The 20,704-nt window shown below is 45.8% G+C and overlaps 1 long non-coding RNA gene across 12 annotated transcripts; it reads right to left on the reverse strand.

Annotated features, from left to right (window-relative positions):
* Nucleotides 1-1,976: 1,976 nt before the first annotated feature.
* LOC119869596 lies at nucleotides 1,977-18,733 on the reverse strand. 12 transcript variants are annotated; one of them, XR_005371309.1, is made up of 6 exons: nucleotides 6,908-8,537; nucleotides 6,069-6,490; nucleotides 5,537-5,637; nucleotides 3,233-3,376; nucleotides 2,827-3,043; nucleotides 1,977-2,734 (listed from the first exon to the last, which is right to left on the reverse strand). It is a non-coding gene; the product is annotated as an uncharacterized LOC119869596 (long non-coding RNA). The 12 variants fall into 12 exon arrangements; XR_005371307.1 differs by having other exon boundaries at nucleotides 3,233-5,226; XR_005371300.1 differs by adding an exon at nucleotides 18,558-18,733 and having other exon boundaries at nucleotides 3,233-6,490; nucleotides 6,908-7,143.
* Nucleotides 18,734-20,704: the final 1,971 nt, after the last annotated feature.

Genomic DNA, 20,704 nt, shown 5'->3' on the forward strand with positions numbered 1-20,704 from the left:
GCTCTTGGCAGGAAGATAAAAGGGAATTACAGAAACCTCTCCTCTGTCCACGCTCTGTCCCCTCCTCTGTGGGAGGCATTGCTTTACATCTGGATGCTGGTCTCTTCCATAGGAGAACTTGGAGTCATTCACATCGGGTTCTCATTCTGGCTCCAATAAATGCTATTTTTGAGTCAGTAGACCTCAGTTTTATCACCAATAAAAATGAATTACGATACCTAGATCTTTCTTGGTTATTGGGAAGGATTAATTAACTCCATGTGTGGAACACAGAACTCGGACTGTGGCTCTTGTAGTGTTTCACAAATGACAGACCCTATTCCCTTTGTAGCTAAAGCCACAAGGAAGCACAGTGCCTAACAGTGAGTGGAGCCCAACAGACATCTCTCAGAGACAAGAAGACACAGATAAAAAAAACTGAGTAAAGAAGTAGATCTGTGCGGTCTTTACACAGAGACTCAGCCTAAGGATGAGACTGTCGGATGCAGATAGAGTCATGAGTAGGATAAAATGTCGAGAACCTACTCTTACAGGGCTTGTGCGATACCAGCAGACAAGACAGCAGATGTGAGCCTGCTCAGCTCCCCAAGGCGCACCGCCAGGTCCTGGGCTGATGCGCCAGGAGCCTGCTGGTGGTTGGTGAAGTCCAGATGGAGATGCTGACAGTCAGTCTGGTTCCTGGTAAGTGCTCCCCCGACCCAACACCGTCCTCCTCGGTGGGGAGAGTGAGAGAGGGAGGGAAAGCTTGCTGGTGATGCTTCCTATGGGGACACCAGGCCTAGTGGATGGGGTCCCACTGTACGACTCACTTAGATGTCATCATCTCCTAAAGGCCCCCTCCACAATCTCGCTGAGGAGCTGGGAGGTGATTTGGGGCACAGCCACAAAGCCGTACAAAACACTCCAGTAAAACACCTCTGTCAATGCCACCTCATTCCCCCCAAAGCAAAATTCTCAGAAGTGTCTGGTCTACACTGGGCCATGGGAGGCAAATAGCTGAAAAGAAAGAAGAGATCAAGCTTGAGAAGTCTATCTAGTTAAACAACTTGCCAGTACACATTTTTACAAAAGGATTCAAAACTCCCATCACGAGACTCCAGGAAACTGGTGTCCAGGTCTCCCCTCAGGGTTGCACTGACCCTCCCTCCCTCCCAGCATGAATATTTGCAGCCCACAAAGCCTGTGGGCCAAGGCTGACCCACCCTCGCACGGAATTTCTTATTTTCAGAACATCTATTGTTTTTGATGTAATCATCAAAGGCTATTGGAAAAAATATTATTTCATAGCTTAGGGAAAAAGAAAGGACATGTGGAATGAACTTGGAGTGTGAGAGATAGTGAGCTCGTAGACAACACGCAGGAAAATGAGATGAAGCTCACGGGGGCAGTTTCCGACGTCAGAGGTGGAGGACGGGTGGCCGGGGCCTCAGGCACCTCTGCTTCTGAGTCGTGCTAACACAGCCTGGGGTGCTCCTACGCAAAAATGAGGTGCTGTTCATTGGAAACTCCCCTCCGGCCTGCTGTCCTGTGTGCTTGTTTGCACACCTGGCCCAAGGCACTCACTTCACCGCACGGTCGTGTGGGGTCGGTGACGGCAGGGACAAGCCGTGAGCGCCGGGCCTGGCACTGGGCACCTGCCCCAAAGAGTGACTCTTCATTTCTATTTTAATGTCAGTAAGAATGAGGATCACATGTTAGGTCTCCGGATGTTCCCACTGTTAAAATACAAAGTGAGGGGCGTCTGGGGGGTCTCAGTCGGTGAAACCTTGGCCTTCGACTCAGGTCATGATCACAGGGTCCTGGGATCAAGCCCCATGTCGGGCTCCCCAGTCAGCAAGGGGTCTGCTTCTCCCTCTGCCCCCCCGACCCCTGCTCATGCTCTCTCTCTCTCCCTTTCAAATAAATAAATAAAATCTTTTTTTAAAAAAAAGTAAAATCAGGAATAATTTTATTAAGAAAACTTACCAAACAGCACTTAAGCATTAATAAATAAAAATACATATTACAAATAAGGAATACAGACTGTATATATTTGCCCTGCCCTACCAACACAACTGCGTTGTTCGCCAGTCCCCAAAGCATCCTCCCCCCCTCCCCCCGGGCCTTGTCATGAAAATCCACATGTGTGGACTCACAGGTCATGTGTACCCTTACCCAAGGACTCGGGGAGCTGGACAGCAGACGCGTGGCGGCCTGGTGTGCACCACACCCACGGTTAGTCGGTCTGTGCTCATGTGGCTTTCCCTGAGGAAGCCCTAATTTCATGACCCTGTTTTCATGGAATACAACTTGAACAGCTCACAAGCACTTAATTTAGGACAGTGAGCCTCAGTGACAACCTCCTTGTCCCGGGCTGCCGGGGTGCCGGGAAGGCAGCAGTCTGGCCCCAGGGCTGTTTCAGTCGGTGACCTCAGGCCAGGCAGACACCTGGGATTCGATGGTTGGCAGCCATCTGAGGGCCACCCTCTGGAAGCTCCGATTACCCCGGAGAGCATCTGGGCCACCACCTGCTCTGCATGTGGTGCTTACGTCCCCAAACACACAGACAGCGAAGGGATAGAAAGAAACAGAAACAGCACGACGGTGCCCAGGCCATGGCGGAGCTGAGTGTCCGTCCCCACGGGACGCACATCGGCTTTGCAGGTGCTCAGCGAGATCCAGTTCTTGACATGCAGACATCTCGTGCTCCCAGCCTGTGAATCTCACGGGAAACACCAAACCAAGGGCACAGCACCTGTCCAGGTGGGGTGGAGCTGAGCCTGAGAGCCAGTCCTCCTGACTCCCCGCCCCACCTGTCCCAAGACCCTCCGCCAGGGAAGCCCTTACTCTGCAGGAGGTAAGCCCCCAGGGCTACATCGGCCGAGTCTTCTGGGCTCAGCGCTCAACCAGGGGGTGTTGAAGTGGCTTCAGAAGTGGCTTCTTTTCACCCATAATGAAGCATTTCTCTTCCTCAAAGTTGCAAGGTGTCATGGTGACCTCAGCATGCAGGGGACACACTCATACCCCTCGCCTTTTCCTTCATTTTCAGGAGTTAAACTTGACTCTGTATGGATTTTTTTTTTTTTTTTTTGTATAAAACGTCATGCTCAAGATATTTCTTCCACCACCCCCTCACCCCCAACCCTGTCCCGCCCCCAGTAACTGGCCACAACTTAGAAGCTAACTTCAAATTCATCCCTAACCAGTTTGGGTTCTTTTCCATTCAATTAATTACTCAAGTCCCCAAACTCACTCCTCTGGAGCTGAGTCTGTGGGGTGTGGGGAGGCTGGAGCGGCCGCTGAGCGGGCATTTCTGTGACTGCTCTTCAAAGCCCTCATGTTCACATTTTGCACAGTGTGGGCACAGCGGGACGCTTGGACTTTACGTGGCCACCACCTGCAGAGGCGGAGAGCAGGGAGCCAGGATGGAAAGGGATCAAGCCTTAGGAACTGGGCCCAAAAGGCAAAGCTGGGAGACCCATCAAGACGGCATGGTCTCTCCCCAGGACGCAGACACGAAAGCTGATATACCTTGCAACAGTTTCAATCCAGAACCTCCAATGACCACCTGTACACTCTCATGAGCTACAGATTCCCACACTTGACCTGTGTGTCTGGCCTTTCTGCTGAGCTCCAGACCCACAGAGTCAAGTGCCTGCTGGAAGTCTCCAGGAGACACGTGGGTCTCTAAAGAGCAGCCCTTGGGACCTGACTTCGTCACCTTCCCCTGAGCATCCCTAACCCGCCCATCACCTGTTAACCCCAACACAAAACCATCAGGCAGGCAGCCGCACGGTGGACAGAGCCCTCGCCCCAGAGGAGTCTCATCCACTCCGGCACACTGGGTCCTTCCCCCACCCCCACGAGCAGTCGCCAGGAGCTGTGCCTTCCATGAGTGACATGGGCCGGTCACAAGGAGACAAATGCCACATGATGCACAAGCACACTGCTTCCTAAGGTCAGACACAGACCTATTCTCCAGCGTTGGGCGCTGGGATTGCTCCCAAGTTTCCCCTCACAGAGACGTCACCCAGCGTCAGTACTGCCACCAGCTGGACTCACTGGGGGTGACTTTGCAGGTGGACGTGCCCGGTGTAGGGTCTGTGCCCTTCCGAACTTGCTGGGCATTTCCTCACTGCTTCTCCCCCCTGTACCGTGTGCGGCCCTGGAGCCGGCAGCATACCCACCCCTGGACTCAGCTGCCCCGGAATTAGCACCTCGCTGTCCTCCTGCCTGTCTGATGACAAGGGGACGCTCTCGGGGCCGCCGCGCTCCCACACCGCTGCTCACAGTGAGGCTGAGACTCTTCCCATTACTCTTTCAGGATTCCTTGCATGTGAAACTCTTGTTCACACTTTGACAATTTATCTATGGGGCTGCTTGTTTTCCAATTAATTTCCTCAAGTTCTTTCAGTATTTTGGATACTGATCCCTCTGTCATGTATGACACAGATGTCTTTTCCCAAACGGCTACCTGCCATGGCTCTCTCAGCTTTCTTTACAGCATGTTCCTCAAAGAGAAGTACTGAGATTTGATCTGGACTGATTTTTCCTTCTCTTTCTCTATGAGGTGTGTCTGTCATATTATTGTCTAAGTCAGCCCTTCTTTTTCAAGAGATCGTGAAGTGTATTTCTAAACATTCTATGAGAAGTTTGGCATAAATGAACATATTAATACATCTCTTTCTATATTTATTATATATATTTACACATCCACACAATCTTGGCCTTGCTTCTCTGTTTTGTTGATGCATGTGTCAATCTCCAGATTAATCTCATTAGAGCCTTGAAAGAGTCTTGACGTACATCAGCCCGTCTTCTCCTTTATCTTTGTCATAAACTCCTCATTCCTTCTCTGAGTGTTTCTGTTCTGAGTGCGATCCCAGAGGCATGGATTCTAATCCCCACTACTCATTTGGAAATGTTTAGAATCCTACACCGATATAGGACTCAGTGACACGTTTGTGACCCTGACTCTCCCCACGGTGGAGGGTCGACTTACCCTATAAATTCTCCAGAGACATTTTGTAAATTTTCTCTACAGTGTTTTTTGCAAACACTTTGTTACTAAGATTCCTGGGTCCGCCCGTGGTAAGTGGTGCCTCTCCTGTTCCCACATCTTCTTATGTTGGTCCCATCTCCAGTCACCCTCATGAGTGGTTTCTAGATTAATACCCTTGCCTGAGCTGCACTTCGTGTGGTTTCTTTACAGCAAGTCAGAACAGCAGCATCTGCCATTTCCACCGGCTGTAAATTGCACAAAGGTGTGTACAGTCAGGGTGCTGGGCATGTAACAAGCACATGACCGATGTTAATGCATTTCTCTTAATTCCTATCTCCACCAGGTGAAGATGGAGACAAGTCCAAAAGTATATTTTTAAAATATTTATTCATGAGAGACACAGAGAGAGAGAGAGGCAGAGACACAGGCAGAGGGAGAAGCAGGCCCCATGCAGGGAGCCCAATGTGGGACTCGATCCTGGGACCCCGGGGTCACGACCTGGGATGCTCAACCACCTAGCCACCCAGGTCTCCCTCAAAGATATTTTTATATTACCTTTTATTTACATATCTACTTCCCTCTTGGAATCCACATCTTGAGAAAGCATGTAAGTCTTGTTTTATCCACTTATGTGCCCCTAAGGCCTGGAGCAGGATCTGGCTCAGGGTGAGTGTTCCGCAGACAAACATGCAATAAAGGAAATAATTCATCAAAACACATAGTAACAGAGAAGGTCATGTTTCCCCAAAGAGTCATCCAATGCAATATGAGTGGGACCAACCGATTTTCATCCAGCATCTTTAGGTTCTACTATGGTTAGCTGGATGGTTTTGAAGCAAATCTTTCAACTCAATCATCTATCCCACCCATGGAAGTTCTACTTCCTGCACCTGCCTTCCACGAAGGTCCACCTCTTCCTACATGTCCATTATCTGTCCCTGGACCTTCCACCACCCTCCACAGAGGGCTTGCATGCAGCCCTCTGACAGTCTCACACCCTCTGCTCCCCGGGCTGGCCTGGAAGTCCTCGGGCTGTGTCTCCCCGTATTTCTGAGCCCTCCGCTAAGAGAATGATGTTCTATCATACCTGGCACTTCATTTGTTGAATTGAAACCATTCGGGGGTGCAGCCTCCAGACCCTCTACTCTCTGGACCCCGACTTGGCTCACAGCACCCACCATGGGCGCCAGGACCCATCTTCTGGCCTGTGAAACCGTACAGACTTGTCTTGAAAACCCATTCAGCTATAGACAATCCAGAAATATAAACCCAGGGCTTCTGAGAGGTCACAGGTTGGAAAGGAATCCCAGAAACAGTGTTGGGCTGTACTCAACATGGAGGCATGGGTCAGTCTTCTCAAGGGCCACAGAAAGAGCGAGGAAAATGTCGTGGAGGATTCTGGACAGAGAGTGTGGCTGGTGGCAGGAAGTCAGTCCTCATTCCTGGGAAAGCCAGCAGAGGCCTGCGTGCATCCGGGCACAGCTGGACATCCAGTGGCAAGCACTGTCCCTGAAATACAGCCACAAAAACATTTTTAATTATCCCTAATTTGTAATTCATATGCAGATTCGAAATTATTTCCCACCCCCTGCCAAGGATATTTTTTCCTTTTATTTTAAAATAGTATTAAAAAGAAAACTATTGTTGATGTTGGTCATTAGGTAGTAAATATACCAACGAATGGCATAAAGCTCATTTTCATGATCAAAAGACTTTTTATAGAAAATATCTAGATATAGTATAAATGTCACCACAGTAAGTCCATTTATGGTAGAAGTGCCTTTAATCATATATTTTTAGCACAAAACAGAAACATTTTACAACTGACTCTTGAATATACAGAGGCATTTTGCAAGAGATCTGATTATTCACAGAGTTTTTTCCCCCAAACGTGCAACAACAAATTAATGTGGATGAACTTCTGACCTGAGGCAACATGCATTATTCCATGAGAAACTGTGTGACCAGGGCCCCGGCAGCCGCCCCACGTATACACACTGACGGCCACTATATTTGGGGTTCAAATGCTTCCATGTGTGACAGCCCAGGGCCTCTGCTCACATTGGAGATGGGACATGTGTCTTGCTGGCTCCAAATGCTCCCGGAGACGGAGGACAGACTCTAAAGTTGAATTGTTTCACATGTACAAGATAAAAATTTGTCTGGAAAGACAAAATGTTGGACAGTTTTTCTTTTGTTTTCTGAAAGGACCTTTATTGTATTCAGTTATGAAGTCCGTGCACTCAGAACACATCTACTTTTCCTGGGGTCCTGGGCTGGAGACCTTGAATGCGGGTCACTGTCCCCATAGGAGGCTGTGAGGGCCTGCCAGCCACTGAGGGGCCTCCTGCCATCCCTCCCCCTCCCCTTTTTTTCTCTCTCCTCTTCCTCTCTCTCCACATGCTGTCATGCAGAGACATAAGACTGTACAAACAGACAATGGAGAGACCACATATAAAAATAGAACTCTGGGGAAAAAAAATAGACCTCTGGTAGCCCTGGTGGTGCAGCGGTTTAGCGCCGCCTGCAGCCCGGGGTGTGATCCTGGAGTCCTAAGATCGAGTCCCACATCAGGCTCCCTGCATGGAGCCTGCTTCTCCCTCTGCCTGTGTCTCTGCCTCTCTCTCTCTCTCTCTGAATAAATAAATAAAATCTTAAAAAAATAGACCTCTGACCCCCACAATCGGCTGCAGCCTGCCCCAGGGCCCACCCCGTCTCTCAGCTCACCAGCCCAGGAAACCAGCCTGTTATCTCTAAGTCATATGTGCAGGGAGTCTGTTTTGAGAGACAGTCCAGGAAACTAAACAGTGATCGTTATCCCTGTATCAATCAACCCAGCAATCAAGTCTTGATTAGTAGCTGACAGCTTCCTAAAATTTGTCCTGACTTCCAATTTAGGACCAACAAAAAGAAGGCAAATAGGCTCCTCTAACTACTGAGGAGGGGCCCTCCACTTCTGGTAACATTCCAGTTTCCTCAGTCTCGTGGCTTCCCCGAGGGCCTCCGAGCATCCCCTTCTCTCCTCTGTAAAGCTCTCCCCATCCCCTGCCCATCTTTGAGTCTTTGGGAAACACAGCAATGGGGACTGTTCATCTTACTGTGACAAGCTCTAAATAAATGGCCTTTGCTATGCTCATTTGAGAATGACAGGCTATCTGGTTGACTAGAAGTGACTATTACTCATTTGAAGGCACCTCGTGGCCACTATGATCCAAGCCTTGCTGTGTAGCCTCTAAAGCAAGCCTCAGCCCTGGCGCCCTATCTGCCTTGTGCCCTGACCAGCAACATTGGGCTGTTCGGTGGAATCCAGGAGGAGCACAGAACCCGATGGGCCAGCTAAGCTGTTCAGGGACAGCTGGCCATGCAGGGCAGGGAACAGAATGGGGCCTCCCTGGTCCTGGGAACAGATGGCCTCTCTGGTCATTTCCAAAACTACTTGGGTCCACACACAGGCCATCTTCACAGATGTGGCTTCATGCACTTCATACATTTGGGTCCAGTTCAGTTTTCTCGTCATGGTCGTGTTTTCTCTTGAGATATCCTGACTCTACTTTTCTTTTTTTTTCTTTAGTGATTTCTTCTCTCTTTCTTTTTTTTTTTTTCTTTCTTCAGGGAGGGGGGGGGGAGGATGGAGAAGGAGGGAGGTGAGGGGAGGAGGCAGGAAGGAGGAGGAGGAGGAGGAAGGGGGATGGAGGGAGGGGGGCGGGCGGGAGGAGGTGATGAGGGGTCGGAGGAGGGAGGAGGGAGGAGGTCAGGAAGAGGCGGAATTACGGATAGCTAGGGTGAGGGAGGTGCGGAGGGGGGGGGAGGGATGGAGGGAGGGAGAGGGGGGATTGTCGTGCGTTATGGAGGAGGGCGGCGATGGAGGTAGTGTGCAGGTTCTGTTAGGGAGGGAGATGGTTTATTGCGGATTGTCTGTCACCATACTTCCTTTCTTCTTTGTCTTTCTTTTTTTCTGTTTAATTTTCTGCTTGATTTTTTGCTCGTTATTTAGTTGTTTTTTTCTTTCTGTTTCCCAACCTCTGCCAACCACTGACATTCTCACTGTCCCTATAGGCTTGTCTTTTCCAGTGTCATGTCGGAGTCACACACTATGTGGCCTTTCACATGGACTTCTTTCATTTACTAATATATATTTAAGGTTTATCTGTGTCTTTTCATGGTATGGTAGCTCATTTCTTTTTATTACTGATCAGTGTTCTGTTGTATGATGTTCCATGGACACATCCAGTTCTTGAAGAACATCTTAGTGGCTTCCAATGTGGCAGCTTTATGAGAATAGCAGCTACAAACATGTGGGTGCAGCTTTCTGCGTGGACAAAAGTCTGCAACTCATTTGGGTAAATCTCTGGGAGTGTGATAGAAGGATTGGATGGTCAGTATTAGGTTCAGCTTTGATTAAATGATGAAGCTACCTTACAAGTGGTGGTGCCATTTTGTATTCCTTCACACCCCCAGCCATGAATAGATGGTTGTTGTTGCTCTGCAGCCTCGTCAGCAATCAGTAGTGTCTGTTTTGGTGGGTTTGTGTGTTTACTTATTTTTGTTTTAGCCCCTCTAATGGTTTTGTTGTAGTGTCTCATCGTTGCTTGATGATGCAGCTTACAATGACAGAGGACACTTCTTACCAGCTGGCTTCCCATCTGCATATCTGCACAGATGAGGAGTCAGTACAGACCTTCACCCATATTTTTAAAATATTCTTTTTGTGCATGTCCTTTCTGCTGAGGTTTAAGAGTTGTGCTATATTTTGCATACAACTCTTTCATCTGGTGTATGTATTGTAATTTTTTCTTAATTCTGTAACTTGTTTTTATTTTATTGACACTGTCTATTTCAGAGCCAGTCTTTAATTTTAATAAAGTTCAACTTTATAACTTTTACTTCCATGGGTTGTACTATGGGTTCTCAGTCTGAGTCTCACTGCCAAACTCAATGCCACCTAGATTTTCATCATGGATTCTTACAGGCTTTCATTTGACCTCTAAGTTAGTAATCAATTCTGAGCGAATTTTACAAAAGTTGTAAGGTGTGTGACTAGATTCACTTTTTTTAATATAAATATCCAGCTGTTCCAGTAACACTTGCTGAAAACACTAAACTTTCTCCTGAATTGCCTTTGTCCTTCTTTCAAATATCAATTGACTGTGTTTGCATGGATCTATTTCTTTTTTTAATTTATGTTTTATTGGTGTTCAATTTGCCAACATATAGAATAACACCCAGTGCTCATCCCGTCAAGTGCCCCCCTCAGCGCCCATCACCCAGTCATCCCCACCCCCCGTCCACCTCCCTTTTTACCACCCCTTGTTCGTTTCCCAGAGTTAGGAGTCTCTCATGTTCTGTCTTCCTTTCTGATATTTCCCACTTATTTTTTCTCCTTTCCCCTTCCCTTTATTCCCTTTCACTATTTTTTATATTCCCCAGATGAATGAGAACATACAATGTTTGTCCTTCTCCGACTGACTTATTTCACTCAGCATAATACCCTCCAGTTCCATCCACGTCGAAGCAAATGGTGGGTATTTGTCATTTCTTTTTTTTTTTTTTTTTAATTTTTATTTATTTATGATAGTCACAGAGAGAGAGAGAGGCAGAGACACAGTCAGAGGGAGAAGCAGGCTCCATGCACCGGGAGCCCGACGTGGGATTCGATCCCGGGTCTCCAGGATCGCGCCCTGGGCCAAAGGCAGGCGCCAAACCGCTGCACCACCCAGGGATCCCGTATTTGTCATTTCTAATGGCTGAGTAATATTCCATTGTATACATAAACCACATCTTCTTTATCCATCATCTTTTGATGGACACCGAGGCTCCTTCCACAGTGTGGCTATTGTGGACATTGCTGCTAGAAACATCGGGGTGCAGGTGTCCCGGCGTTTCATTGCATCTGTATCTTTGGGGTAAATCCCCAGCAGTGCAATTGCTGGGTCGTAGGGCAGGTCTATTTTTAACTCTTTGAGGAACCTCCACACGGTTTTCCAGAGTGGCTGCACCAGTTCACATTCCCACCAACAGTGTAAGAGGGTTCCCTTTTCTCCGCATCCTCTCCAACGTTTGTGGTTTCCTGCCTTGTTAATGTTCCCCATTCTCACTGGTGTGAGGAGGTATCTCATTGTGGTTTTGATTTGTATTTCCCTGATGGTAAGTGATGCGGAGCATTTTCTCATGTGCATGTTGGCCATGTCTATGTCTTCCTCTGTGAGACTTCTCTTCATGTCTTTTGCAAATGACGTATCAGATAAAGGGCTAGTTTCCAAGATCTATAAAGAACTTATGAAACTCAACACCAAAGAAACAAACAATCCAATCATGAAATGGGCAAAAGACATGAAGAGAAATCTCACAGAGGAAGACATAGACATGGCTATCAATTTCTTAAGTTGTATTTTTCACTGTCATTTAAGTAAAGGAAAAAAAGGAAAAGAAAATGTATTGCTCTTGGGATCTCTTTGTTGACCCATGTGATTAGAAATTCATCATTTAATTTCCAAATATTCAGATAATTTTCAGTTATCTTTCTGTTACCGATTTCTAGTTTCATCCCATTGTAGTCTCAGAGTATACCTTGCCTTATTTCTGTATAACACCTGTGTTGAGGTGTGTTTTATGACTCAGATGTGGTCTGTTCAGAGGGAGGTACCATGTGAGCTTGAGAAGAATGTGCATTCTACTCTTATTGGATGGAGTAGTCCAGAAACCTCTATCAGATCAGGCTGGTGGTCCCCTTCAGGCCGACCGCATTCTTAGAAATGTTCAACCTGTTTGATCTATCCACACCAGCAGGGATTTTGAATTATCCCCTGTATCAGAGGATCTATCTACTTCTCATTGTGGTTCTGAGTTTTTGTGCCACGTTTCTAACACTCTGTGCAGTAAGGATGGAGTGTCTTCTTGGAGAATTTATCTTTTTATCACTATGCAGGGCTCTCTCTAACTCTGGTCATTTGCCATGTTCTAAGGGAAGAGGCAATGTTCTACTATCTTATGGTAAATCTCAGACTTTGGGTGTCCCCAACCCTGGGCCATGACCATCATCCATCAGGTGAGATAGGGAGGCTGGAGGGGGCAGGAGGCATGAGTGGGAGATAATCTCTGGTTGGGTCTTTTCCTGGAGGGTAGTCCTTTGTCAAAGAACATTCTGGGCATATTTCATCATAGTTACTTTACATCTCCCCATGCCAGATCCAGAGAATATTTTTTTTCTAGGTTTTTCACCATTTGGACCTGGCGCAGTTCATGAAAGTGTGGGGACCCCCAAAATGTGGCCTTCTCACCATCACAAGGCTTTACAGACTCCAGCAATTTGTCAAAATTAACGTTTATGTGCCAGTATGCAGGTCTGGTATTCAGGTAAGCAGATTTGGGTGTAGGCCTCTTGTTCACCTGTCTTTCCAGATTTCAGGGTGGATTCACTGTGTGGTCCAAATTATTTGACTGGATTAACAAAGTCATGGATTTGTGGTTTGCTGAGCTTCTGATTGTGTGAGACTACAGATGAGGACTTCTAAGCCCTTTGTGTGCCAGAGCTGAAGCCTCATTAGTAACTTGGTGACACTTGGTTTCTTGCTCATCCTCACAGGTTGTGGTGCTATAACAGAGAGCTTCATTAACCATTTTGCCCCAAATCATCATTCTCCATTTGTGGCTTAGAGATCGCTATCTTCACATCAGAGAGACTAGGGTTTTGAATCAGTTAGAAGCCAAGGTAAACATGCCATGAAAAGAAAACAATAAAAAAATCATCTTTCTCAATCATTTCCTAAAATTAGATATTGCTAAAATATCTGAATCTAAAATGAAAATAAAATGCATGGTTTGCTTGTATTTAAGTGGAATGAAATCTTCCTCATAGTACTCAATGTTTTCTTTTCTTTTTTTTTTTTTTTTAGTACTCAATGTTTTCAACACTGAAACCACATTTTAACTGCTCTTCACTGAATAAATCCTAAAACCACTTTTTAAAAATTGATTATTTTTCCGTAATCAGTATAACATAACAACAGACACACACAAAAAAAACATGTACAGGGAAGAAAGAAATCTGAAAAAAAAAAAAAAAAAAGGATTAGAATTTCTTTTCCCACCGTTTGGATTTTTCAAATTGAAGAAGACAACAAGTAGCAGAGGAAAAAAATACTATCAGTGATAAGACAATTGAAAAACCCAGTAGAATCACACATGAAGAAACTCAAACTATGTTGTATGTATAAGACTGGAAGTTAAGTCTACATTCAGATGCTATCTGAGGACATGCTCATAAACATATTTTGCGGTGTCTTACATCTTACCAGGAGACCTTGTAAGATCACAGAGGACAAACTCACACAGGGAAAATACTGAATGGCACACATTAGAATGATGAAGTATGAGAATCATAGAACCTAGCTGGGAAGGTAAAACCTGTTCAATCCAAAGATACATTTCTTTGTATTTCCTCCCTTGATTTTCAGTTTCTAGATAGACAAAGTAAAAAGTCACAGCTACATAGTTTTTAAACATGCTTGTAATTTTTAAAAATGATTTTACTTATTTGCACGACAGAGTGCAGAGGGAGAGAGAGAGAAGTAGAGAGCATGCACACATGAGCAGAGAGGGCAGGCAGGGGGAGGGAGAAGTAGACTCCCCAGAGCAGGGAGCCCCATGTGGAGCAAATGCACTTGAAATTTTAACATGCATGATTCTGTCATTAAATAAGCATCAAACAAGGAAAACTCAGTTTTCAGTAGGAAAACAAGGGGACTTGGGGCAGTGCATGAATTAAAGCAGCATCTTTGGACAATGGTTAAATATTAAACTGTTTAGTAAAATAAGAACATGTGGGTTTCCCATAGCCCAGCAATTCCACTTCTATTTTTTTAAAGATTTTATTTATTTATTTATTCATGGGAGACACAGAGAGAGAGAGGCAGAGTCACAGGCAGAGGGAGAAGCAGGCTCCATGCAGGGAGCCCAACGTGGGACTCGATCCCGAGACTCCAGGACCACGCCCTGGGCTGAAGGCAGGCACCAAACCGCTGAGCCATCCAGGGATCCCCGCAACTCCACTTCTAGTAGGGACATGTGCAAGAGAAAGGCACGTACACCTGCATCAGAAGACATGTAAGACATGGCAATTGAAGGCTATTTTAAGAGCCCAGTCTTGAATTGACACTAATGTCTTGAGACGCTTGTAGGATGCATGCACAATAGGACAGCACTAAGTCCTATAAGTCAAGGTCAATTCCATGTGGGGGTAATTCAGAGGAGATTCAGATGCAGAAAATTCAGTGAAAGGAACCAGACATAGAATAGCACATCCTAAAAAAAAAAAAAAAAAAAAGAATAGCACATTAGCACATCCTGTACTGCTCAAGTGAAACGGAGTTTGAAAATAGGCAGAGCCACACACCAGCAGAAGACCTCAGGATGCAGGCAGTGCTGAGTGCATAGCTGGTGACGTGCGCATTTCTCCGTGACCAGTCTGTTGATCTACTGTACTTTTAGGGTTATTTGCTGACTATCTTGTTTTACTTTCAGTACATGGATTTCCCTTCACAACAAATAAAAAGTTTTGTCATTATTTTTAAGGAAACTAGTTAAATACGTAACAGGGAAGGTAGTGTGTACTAGGCACAGCATCATGGATGGTGGAATGCAGAATCTTGCAAGGCCTGTGTGGGTCCCGGGCCTAAGTATGCTGCCAGAGAATAGGCTCAAAACTAGGGAGACATTTCAAACCTTACAGCCCTGCTTATGCACAAAGAAGGGAAAGGAGATTGGTTTCTACAAAATGTGATAAAATGCTCCAATAGTCATTTATCAGCTTGTGTTTAAAATCATGTCTGTAGTAACATGAATGTGAGGTCAATAAATGAAGAGGGATGTGATGTCTATAATAACATCAAGTGGTAAAACTGACCTACCAAAGTTACACTTTCACCTGCATGTTGGAACACTATCACTCAACTAAAAAATATAAATAGTGGGGATCCCTGGGTGGCGGGATCCCTGGGTGGTGCAGCGGTTTGGCGCCTGCCTTTGGCCCAGGGCATGATCCTGGAAACCTGGGATTGAATCCCATGTCGGGCTCCTGGTGCATGGAGCCTGCTTCTCCCTCTGCCTATGTCTCTGCCTCTCTCTCTCTCTCTCTCTCTCTCTCTCTCTGTGTGACTATCATAAATAAATTAATTAATTAAAACCTTTAAAAATATATATATAAATAGCAAAGAAAAGTCTCTATATTTTGTTATTATCTCTGTCCTGATTTCTTCTTCAGATGAGTTGGAATGTCTCTCAAGATTGTGAGCAATGTAGAACTCATACAGCAATTTGGCAGTGTGGCAGGATACAAAATCAATGCCCAGAAGTCAGTGGCAATTCTATACACTAACAATGAGACTGAAGAAAGAGAAATTAAGGAGTCAGTCCCATTGACAATTGCACCCAAAAGCATGAGATACCTAGGAATACACCTAACCAGAGAGGTAAAGGATCTATACCCTAAAAACTACATAACACTTCTGAAAGAAATTGAGGAAGACACAAAGACACAAAAATATTCCATGCTCATGGATTGGAAGAATTAATATTGGGAAAATGTCAATGTGACCCAGGCCAATTTACATGTTTAATGCAATCCCTATCAAAATACCATGGACTCTCTTCAGAGAGTTGGAACAAATCATCTTAAGATTTGTGTGGAATCAGAAAAGACCCCGAATAGCCAGGGGAATATTAAAAAAAAAAAAAAAAAACCATAGCTGGGGGCATCACAATGCCAGATTTCAGGTTGTACTACAAAGCTGTGGTCATCAAGACAGTGTGGTACTGGCACAAAAAAAGACACATAGATCAATGGAACAGAATGGAGAATCCAGAAGTGGACCCTCAACTCTATGGGCAACTAATATTTGACAAAGGAGGAAAGACCATCCACTGGAAAAAAGTCTCTTCAATAAATGGTGCTGGGAAAATTGGACATCCACATGCAGAAGAATGAAACTGGACCATTCTCTTACACCATCCACAAAGATAAACTCAAAATGGATGAAAGATCTTAATGTGAGACAAGATTCCATCAAAATCCTAGAGGAGAACACAGGCAATGCCCTTTTTGAACTTGGCCACAGTAACTTCTTGCAAGATACATCCATAGAGGCAAGAGAAACAAAAGCAAAAATGAACTATTGGGACTTCATCAAGATAAGAAGCTTTTGCACAGCAAAGGATACAGTCAACAAAACTAAAAGACAACCTACAGAATGGGAGAAGATATTTGCAAATGACGTATCAGATAAAGGGCTAGTTTCCAAGATCTATAAAGAACTTCTTAAACTCAACACCAAAGAAACAAACAATCCAATCATGAAATGGGCAAAAGACATGAACAGAAATCTCACAGAGGAAGACATAGACATGGCCAACAAGCACATGAGGAAATGCTCCATATTACTCGCCATCAGGGAAATACAAATCAAAACCACAATAAGATACCACCTCACACCAGTGAGAATGGGGAAAATTAACAAAGCAGGAAACCACAAATGTTGGAGAGGATGTGGAGAAAGGGGAACCCTCCTGCACTGTTGGTGGGAATGTGAACTGGTGCAGCCACTCTGGAAAACTGTGTGGAGGTTCCTCAAAGAGTTAAAAATAGATCTGCCCTACCACCCAGCAATTGCACTGTTGGGGATTTACCCCAAAGATACAGATGCAATGAAGCACCAGGACACCTGCACCCCAATGTTTATAGCAGCAATGTCCACAATAGCCAAACTGTGGAAGGAGCCTCGGTGTCCATCGAAAGATGAATGGATAAAGAAGATGTAGTCTATGTATACAATGGAATATTCCTCAGCCATTAGAAACGACAAATACCCACCATTTGCTTCAACATGGATGGAACTGGAGGGTATTATGCTGAGTGAAATCAGTCGGAGAAGGACAAACATTATATGGTCTCATTCATTTGGGGAATATAGAAAATAGTGAAAGGGAATAAAGGGGAAAGGAGGAAAAATGAGTGGGAAATATCAGAAAGGGAGACAGAACATGAAAGACTCCTAACTCTGGGAAACGAACTAGGGGTGGTAGAAAGGGAGGTGGGCGGGGGGTGGGGGTGACTGGGTGACAGGCACTGAGGGGGGCACTTGACCGGATGAGCTCTGGGTGTTATTCTATATGTTAGCAAATTGAACACCAATGAAAAATAAATTTATAAATAATAAATAAATAAATAAATATTTAAAAAATTTAATTTTCCAGAACTTTCAATGTCTTAAAAAATAAATACGAACTCATCAAGTGGAAAAATATAGTGAAAGGGAATAAAGGGGAAAGGAGGAAAAATGAGTGGGAAATATCAGAAAGGTAGACAAAACATGAGAGACTCCTAACCCTGGGAAACGATCAAGGGGTGGAAGAAAGGGAGGAAGGCAGGGGGTGGGGGTGAATGGGTGACAGGCACTGAGGGGCACTTGATGGGATGAGCACTGGGTGTTATGCTATATGTTGGCAAATTGAACTCCAATAAAAAGAAATTAAAAAAAAAAGAAGGTTGATCAGGCAGTAACAACCCAAGAGAAGCAATATTGCAATTATTATTATTTGTTAGAGGACGGGCACCTGGGTGCCCCAGTTGGTGAAGGGTCTGCTCAGGTGGTGATCTCAGGGTTCTGGAATCAAGTCCAGCATTGGGCTCCCTGCACAGCGGGGAATCTGCTTTTCCCTCTCTTCTGACACTTCTCCTGGCTTGTGTGCTCTCTCTGTCTCATAAATAAATTTTAAATTTTTAAAAAATATTTGTTAAAGGAAAGAAATCCCAGCATTATTTGTTGAAGGAAAGGAAGGAAAGCATCGAACTGGAATTCAAGAAAAGGAGGTTGTATTTTATCAGTCACCTGGAGCAAGTTCACTTCCACCCCTCTGTAAATCACTTACCCATAAGATGAGGGACTTAGATTATGATCACTAAGGATTTTATTTTAATATCTTTTTCGTTTTTGTTTTGCCTTAGTGAAAAAAGGCAGTAAGAAATTATCACATTTCTTGGGAAACACTGTTTCAAATTAGTCTAAGAATCAGGAAACTGAGCTACTGTCACCCCTGGGGGGGGGGGGTCTTTGAAAAAATTGAAACTAAAATAAGAGTTGGGGCCATCATAAGCATTTTCTGAACAACTGCTGTTAAAGTGACAGTCCCTATGACTGCAATTTAGAATTGTCCCCCTACGGGACTTATTTCCTTTTCTCAGCCATAACCTCCTCTGCTCTACTTTCTCCCATTCTGCAACTCAGCAACATGCAAGCTGAGCTTCAGGGAAACTGCAACAGCCAGAAAGCCCGGGGCTGACCGCAGAATCAGGGCTAAGTGCGGACTCTTTCATTTATTAATTCATGGGTTGAGTCAACAAGCGTTGGGAGAGCGCCCACTGCCGCCGCACACTGGGTGGGGAACCAGAGAAAAATATCGGTCTCTGCTTCCTGGAGCTTAGTCCAGGGCTGCGCGTGCCCGAGCTCAGGTGGCCCGCTGGACCAAGGACGCAGAGGTCACCTGCGACCGCGGGCCGCCCCTCACCGCTCACACCCGATGGCACCTGCAGCGTCCGCGTAGTCCAAGACCCCGGGCTGGGCCGCCGGTCCTGCTTCTGTGGGGAGCCACGGCGAGCGTCGCCCCTTCCCCGGGGCGTGCCGGCGTAGTGCGGCTGGGGAGGTCCCGGCGGTCTAAGAGCCGCTCCGGGGGCAGGGCCTGCGCCCGGCAGCCCGCCCCGCAGTCCCCGCCCCGCGGCAGCCGTCGCCATGGAGATACGCAGGGCATCCTGGGAACGTTGCCTTTCCAGCGCGTGGACTCGGCCCCCACAGCGCCGCCTGCGGGCAGGAGGAGCAGATTGCTCTGGCGGCATCTGGCGGGTGCGTGCACCCTTCAACAGCATCGGGACCTCCCTCTCCTGCTCTCTGGACTGGGAAAACTGGAATTGCACCAGACTCCACAGCTCTGACGCTTTCTCGTTTGAGGGCTACCCAAGGTTAGATCTAGAGTTGATGAGCATATAAGTCAGGGAATTGAATCTTGTGTAACATTCCCTTTCCTACTGCAATTTTTGCTGCCCCGATTGCATCTCTTCAAAATGAAATTGTGAGTCATCGCACAGCTGTTCACTACTGCATCCACCCCTCCCCCACTCACCGGGTCACCAAGCTGGTCTCTATTGCTTCGGCATTTTGGGAAAGGTTTGGCCTGCCTTGGGCAACAGAAAGGGCTCCTTGAGGAACATCTTACCTAACTTGTCACAGACTTTGGAAGTTAGGCATATTCTAGTTTCTCCTAGAAGCCTTCTACTGTGACATTCACCAATTCAGCCACATAAATTTCCATTTCTAGGTTTTGCCTATGCCTCTAAGATAAAGACTTTTGTAAAAACAAAACACTTCCTCTTCTCCTTAAAATACTAACATTTCAAACTGTCTCCCTTCTCTCATAAATTTTGGCCATTTGCTGTGCAAATTTCTGTTCAAATTTCCACACCAGTCAGAAAGGTCCAGATTGCCTTGAGATACTCATAAAGACTTACCAAGTGTGCTCAATGTCAGACATCCTACTAGGTGCTTCTGGCAGTAATGTAGTCCCAACTGGTCAATTTTGCAAGGATTCAGGTGACCCCTATTTTCATATTTTTCCTCTAATTTCCCCTATTCTAGCTTAGCTAATGAAAAAGCCATCAGATGTGAACTGTCCATTCTACAACCAGGTCAATATTTGTAGCAGCAGCCCTCTCCTCCTGTCCTCTAGTTACTTGGGAAAAGGCCAACTCCTCCACTTGTTTGGCTTCGTCTCTCTGCTACATCTTCACTGTCCTCCTTTTTGTGAGTCCTTCCCTATTAGCAGGCAGATTTGCTCTAGTATCAGTAACAGTGACTTTACTGGCTACTGTCAGCTTCTCTGCTCCACTTTATTTTTTTTAATTTATTTATTCATAGACACAGAGTAGCAGAGACACAGGCAGAGGGAAAAGCAGGCTCCATGCAGGGAGCCCGATGTGGGACTAGATCCCAGGCGTCCATGATCACACCCCAAGCTGCAGGCGGAGCCAAACCACTGTGCCACCGGGGCTGCCCTCTGCTCCACTTTAAACTTCTGGAAAGAGTTCTCTGTATAGCCTGTGTCCAATTCCCTATTCACACTGTGCACCAGCCAACCAAGATCTGCCTTTCTGCTCAAACACAAAGGAAAAGTGTTCTCTAAGTCATTATCTATCTCTATCCTGCCAAACCTTCTGGCCTTTTCTTAGCACCTGACTTCTCAGCAGCACTCATCTCTGTTGTTCTGCTTCTTGCAGTATTCTCCTCGCTTGGCTGTTGGGGCACCACTCCTTCGTACCGTCCCTCCTGTCTCATACTTCCTTCCTTTTTGTTCCCTTTCCCTACGTCTCCAAATATGTTGACCCTGAAATTGCTAGGGTTACTGAGGACGTGGTTCTCCGTTCTCTACCCTCGGTGATCTCACAGCCAGGGAAGTTAAATATTTAATGCTGATGACCAAGTTTCTCTCTCCAGTCCAGACGATTGCTCTGAGCTCTAGACAAACAAATCTGTTAAGCAACTCCACTTGCATCTTTGCCTTTGCCTTTGAATAAAGAAAACTGTAGGAAGGTTTTGAATAGGAAAATGACATGATCTGACTTTTCTTTTTAAAAATATTTTATTTATTTATTTGAGAGAGAGAATGAGCAGAAGCAGGCTCCCC

This window comes from Canis lupus, chromosome 16, assembly GCF_011100685.1.
Source record: "Canis lupus familiaris isolate Mischka breed German Shepherd chromosome 16, alternate assembly UU_Cfam_GSD_1.0, whole genome shotgun sequence".
Classification (NCBI taxonomy): Eukaryota; Metazoa; Chordata; class Mammalia; order Carnivora; family Canidae; genus Canis; species Canis lupus.